We start from the raw sequence: 6,076 nt of genomic DNA on the forward strand, positions 1-6,076 counted from the left end.
TTATTAGCACATACTACAGGCTTTGGAGTTGGGCATGTTATATTGTTAATGGTCGCAATGCCATTATTACATTTTCCTACACGACACTTACTTTCCTTCCAAATTTCACCATCCTATGAGGGCAATAAGACATTTGAATTAATGAAAAAACAGAGGGCTGCTATTGTCATGGAATACCAAATTAATTACTTGTACAAAATGCATTGCAAACATATATTTACTGAATTAATTAATATTTATGGAATTGAAATAGAGAAGTACCATTCTTGGAGGAGATATATTAACACACTCTTTAAATTTATGACATGGATAGTGTTTGGGTACTACGTGACAGTTTTCATCACAGTGGCCTGTGTAACAGTAGCCATCATTGTCTGTCACATTGTAGACCATGGAGCCTGAAAGTGAAGCCACAAGAAAATTGTAGTTTATCATATATATCATATGATAATATACATATTTTGGCAAGTGTTTAATAAATTCATGAACATGAAGTCGATCTGTAAACTGTGAAGAATGATCAAACCTGCAATTTGTAAAAAGTTAGCAGTTCACCTTCCATTCATTCTTCCAAGTTTGGCTAACCTGGCTTGTGCTTTCCATCGTTCTGATCATCTGACTGTTTATGTTCCCTGTCCTGAATTTGTTTTTTTTATGACAAATCAAGAGCAATGAAAAAGAAAGCTGAAGCTATAGTTGTCTATGATGAAAACTGGTTAAAAAAAATCCTTCTTTTTAGTGAAGGGTTAGTGTAGTATGAAATAGGTAAAGCAGTTAAGTTAGCTGGCCAAGTTTTTCATTTTTGTCGATTTTTTAGTTTTGATCAGTTAAGTAGAGACAAGGTTTTTACACATACACAATGCCAACAAAGTTTAATATGTTTTACTTACCAGGGGGGAAACTTGTACCATTATACGTGCAAGTGCAATGCGATGGCAAAGTGCTTGGTTGTTGTGTTTCTCCAGTTACTACAGGTAACTCTGTTGTGGTTGAGGGTGTGGTGGTCGTACTAGTAGTTGTGGGCGGCTGAGTAGTAGTGGTTGTTTCAGTTGTGGTTGAGGGCGTGGTGGTCGTAGTAGTAGTTGTGGGTGGCTGAGTAGTAGTAGATGTCTCAGTTGTGGTTGAGGGTGTGGTGGTCGTAGTAGTAGTGGTGGGTGGCTGAGTAGTAGTGGTTGTTTCAGTTGTGGTTGAGGGTGTGGTGGTTGTTGTAGTTGAAGGTGTTGTAGATTGAACAGTAGTTGGAGCATTTCCACACCTACAGCACTTAAATTTAATCTCATAATCAAAACACTGTTGATTGAGCCCTTGTTGTTTGTTGTTGCATATCAGACCAACTTGTGGATTGCAAGTCACAGTTTGTCCCAACAGAGACATGGACAGACCTGGGTAAAGTACAGCTCTACACTGGACTTCTTCTGGAGCTGAGCATATAGGATGACCAGCGGAGATTATCTTCTGGATGGATTCATCTTCTCCACCATCAGGGCCTGCTGTGGGTTTGCCAAGACTGATCCATTCTGACCATCCACATGTCATATTATGTCCCTCAGGGCAAGGTGTACTTGTGGGTGGCTGAGTAGTAGTAGTAGATGTCTCAGTTGTGGTTGAGGGTGTGGTGGTCGTACTAGTAGTTGTGGGTGGCTGAGTAGTAGTGGTTGTTTCAGTTGTGGTTGAGGGTGTGGTGGTCGCAGTAGTAGTTGGGGGCGGCTGAGTAGTAGTGGTTGTTTCAGTTGTGGTTGAGGGTGTGGTGGTCGTAGTAGTAGTGTCGGGTGGCTGAGTAGTAGTGGTTGTTTTAGTTGTGGTTGAGGGTGTGGTGGTTCGTGTAGTTGAAGGTGTTGTAGATGGAACAGTAGTTGGAGCATTTCCACACCTACAGCACTTAAATTTAATCTCATAATCAAAACACTGTTGATTGAGCCCTTGTTGTTTGTTGTTGCATATCAGACCAACTTGTGGATTGCAAGTCACAGTTTGTCCCACCAGAGACATGGACAGACCTGGGTAAAGTACAGCTCTACACTGGACTTCTTCTGGAGCTGAGCATATAGGATGACCAGCGGAGATTATCTTCTGGATGGATTCATCTTCTCCACCATCAGGGCCTGCTGTGGGTTTGCCAAGACTGATCCATTCTGACCATCCACATGTCATATTATGTCCCTCAGGGCAAGGTGTACTTGTGGGTGGCTGAGTAGTAGTAGTAGATGTCTCAGTTGTGGTTGAGGGTGTGGTGGTCGTACTAGTAGTTGTGGGTGGCTGAGTAGTAGTGGTTGTTTCAGTTGTGGTTGAGGGTGTGGTGGTCGCAGTAGAAGTTGTGGGCGGCTGAGTAGTAGTGGTTGTTTCAGTTGTGGTTGAGGGTGTGGTGGTCGTAGTAGTAGTGTCGGGTGGCTGAGTAGTAGTGGTTGTTTCAGTTGTGGTTGAGGGTGTGGTGGTTCGTGTAGTTGAAGGTGTTGTAGATGGAACAGTAGTTGGAGCATTTCCACACCTACAGCACTTAAATTTAATCTCATAATCAAAACACTGTTGCCTGAGCCCTTGTTGTTTGTTGTTGCATATCAGACCAACTTGTGTATTGCAAGTCACAGTTTGTCCCACCAGAGACATGGATAGATGTGGGTAAAGTACAGCTCTACACTGGACTTCTTCTGGAGCTGAGCATATAGGATGACCAGCGGAGATTATCTTCTGGATGGATTCATCTTCTCCACCATCAGGGCCTGCTGTGGGTTTGCCAAGACTGATCCATTCTGACCATCCACATGTCATATTATGTCCCTCAGGGCAAGGTGTACTTGTGGGTGGCTGAGTAGTAGTAGTAGATGTCTCAGTTGTGGTTGAGGGCGTGGTGGTCGTACTTGTAGTTGTGGGTGGCTGAGTAGTAGTGGTTGTTTCAGTTGTGGTTGAGGGTGTGGTGGTCGTAGTAGTAGTTGTGGGCGACTGAGTAGTAGTGGTTGTTTCAGTTGTGGTTGAGGGTGTGGTGGTCGTAGTAGTAGTGTCGGGTGGCTGAGTAGTAGTGGTTGTTTCAGTTGTGGTTGAGGGTGTGGTGGTTCGTGTAGTTGAAGGTGTTGTAGATGGAACAGTAGTTGGAGCATTTCCACACCTACAGCACTTAAATTTAATCTCATAATCAAAACACTGTTGCCTGAGCCCTTGTTGTTTGTTGTTGCATATCAGACCAACTTGTGTATTGCAAGTCACAGTTTGTCCCACCAGAGACATGGATAGATGTGGGTAAAGTACAGCTCTACACTGGACTTCTTCTGGAGCTGAGCATATAGGATGACCAGCGGAGATTATCTTCTGGATGGATTCATCTTCTCCACCATCAGGGCCTGCTGTGGGTTTGCCAAGACTGATCCATTCTGACCATCCACATGTCATATTATGTCCCTCAGGGCAAGGTGTACTTGTGGGTGGCTGAGTAGTAGTAGTAGATGTCTCAGTTGTGGTTGAGGGTGTGGTGGTCGTACTAGTAGTTGTGGGTGGCTGAGTAGTAGTGGTTGTTTCAGTTGTGGTTGAGGGTGTGGTGGTCGTAGTAGTAGTTGTGGGCGACTGAGTAGTAGTGGTTGTTTCAGTTGTGGTTGAGGGTGTGGTGGTCGTAGTAGTAGTGTCGGGTGGCTGAGTAGTAGTGGTTGTTTCAGTTGTGGTTGAGGGTGTGGTGGTTCGTGTAGTTGAAGGTGTTGTAGATGGAACAGTAGTTGGAGCATTTCCACACCTACAGCACTTAAATTTAATCTCATAATCAAAACACTGTTGCCTGAGCCCTTGTTGTTTGTTGTTGCATATCAGACCAACTTGTGTATTGCAAGTCACAGTTTGTCCCACCAGAGACATGGATAGATGTGGGTAAAGTACAGCTCTACACTGGACTTCTTCTGGAGCTGAGCATATAGGATGACCAGCGGAGATTATCTTCTGGATGGATTCATCTTCTCCACCATCAGGGCCTGCTGTGGGTTTGCCAAGACTGATCCATTCTGACCATCCACATGTCATATTATGTCCCTCAGGGCAAGGTGTACTTGTGGGTGGCTGAGTAGTAGTAGTAGATGTCTCAGTTGTGGTTGAGGGTGTGGTGGTCGTACTAGTAGTTGTGGGTGGCTGAGTAGTAGTGGTTGTTTCAGTTGTGGTTGAGAGTGTGGTGGTCGTAGTAGTAGTTGTGGGCGGCTGAGTAGTAGTGGTTGTTTCAGTTGTGGTTGAGGGTGTGGTGGTCGTAGTAGTAGTGTCGGGTGGCTGAGTAGTAGTGGTTGTTTCAGTTGTGGTTGAGGGTGTGGTGGTTCGTGTAGTTGAAGGTGTTGTAGATTGAACAGTAGTTGGAGCATTTCCACACCTACAGCACTTAAATTTAATCTCATAATCAAAACACTGTTGCCTGAGCCCTTGTTGTTTGTTGTTGCATATCAGACCAACTTGTGTATTGCAAGTCACAGTTTGTCCCACCAGAGACATGGATAGATGTGGGTAAAGTACAGCTCTACACTGGACTTCTTCTGGAGCTGAGCATATAGGATGACCAGCGGAGATTATCTTCTGGATGGATTCATCTTCTCCACCATCAGGGCCTGATGTGGGTTTGCCAAGACTAATCCATTCTGACCATTCACATGTCATATTATGTCCCTCAGGGCAAGGTGTACTTGTGGGTAGCTGAATAGTAGTGGTTGTTTCAGTTGTGGTTGAGGGTGTGGTGGTCGTAGTAGTAGTGTCGGGTGGCTGAGTAGTAGTGGTTGTTTCAGTTGTGGTTGAGGGTGTGGTGGTTCGTGTAGTTGAAGGTGTTGTAGATGGAACAGTAGTTGGAGCATTTCCACACCTACAGCACTTAAATTTAATCTCATAATCAAAACACTGTTGCCTGAGCCCTTGTTGTTTGTTGTTGCATATCAGACCAACTTGTGTATTGCAAGTCACAGTTTGTCCCACCAGAGACATGGATAGATGTGGGTAAAGTACAGCTCTACACTGGACTTCTTCTGGAGCTGAGCATATAGGATGACCAGCGGAGATTATCTTCTGGATGGATTCATCTTCTCCACCATCAGGGCCTGATGTGGGTTTGCCAAGACTGATCCATTCTGACCATCCACATGTCATATTAAGTCCCTCAGGACAAGGTGTACTTGTGGGTGGCTGAGTAGTAGTAGATGTCTCAGTTGTGGTAGAGGGTGTGGTGGTCGTAGTAGTAGTTGTGGGTGGCTGAGTAGTAGTGGTTGTTTCAGTTGTGGTTGAGGGTGTGGTGGTTGTTGTAGTTGAAGGTGTTGTAGATGGAACAGTAGTTGGAGCATTTCCACACCTACAGCACTTAAATTTAATCTCATAATCAAAACACTGTTGATTGAGCCCTTGTTGTTTGTTGTTGCATATCAGACCAACTTGTGTATTGCAAGTCACAGTTTGTCCCACCAGAGACATGGACAGACCTGGGTAAAGTACAGCTCTACACTGGACTTCTTCTGGAGCTGAGCATATAGGATGACCAGCGGAGATTATCTTCTGGATGGATTCATCTTCTCCACCATCAGGGCCTGCTGTGGGTTTGCCAAGACTGATCCATTCTGACCATCCACATGCCATATTATGTCCCTCAGGGCAAGGTGTACTTGTGGGTGGCTGAGTAGTAGTGGTTGTTTCAGTTGTGGTTGAGGGTGTGGTGGTCGTAGTAGTTGTGGGTGGCTGAGTAGTAGTGGTTGTTTCAGTTGTGGTTGAGGGTGTGGTGGTTCGTGTAGTTGAAGGTGTTGTAGATGGAACAGTAGTTGGAGCATTTCCACACCTACAGCACTTAAATTTAATCTCATAATCAAAACACTGTTGCCTGAGCCCTTGTTGTTTGTTGTTGCATATCAGACCAACTTGTGTATTGCAAGTCACAGTTTGTCCCACCAGAGACATGGATAGATGTGGGTAAAGTACAGCTCTACACTGGACTTCTTCTGGAGCTGAACAGATAGGATGACCAGCGGAGATTATCTTCTGGATGGATTCATCTTCTCCACCATCAGGGCCTGATGTGGGTTTGCCAAGACTGATCCATTCTGACCATCCACATGTCATATTATGTCCCTCGGGACAAGGTGTACTT

The sequence above is a fragment of the Centropristis striata genome, chromosome 2, assembly GCF_030273125.1.
Source record: "Centropristis striata isolate RG_2023a ecotype Rhode Island chromosome 2, C.striata_1.0, whole genome shotgun sequence".
Taxonomy (NCBI): Eukaryota; Metazoa; Chordata; class Actinopteri; order Perciformes; family Serranidae; genus Centropristis; species Centropristis striata.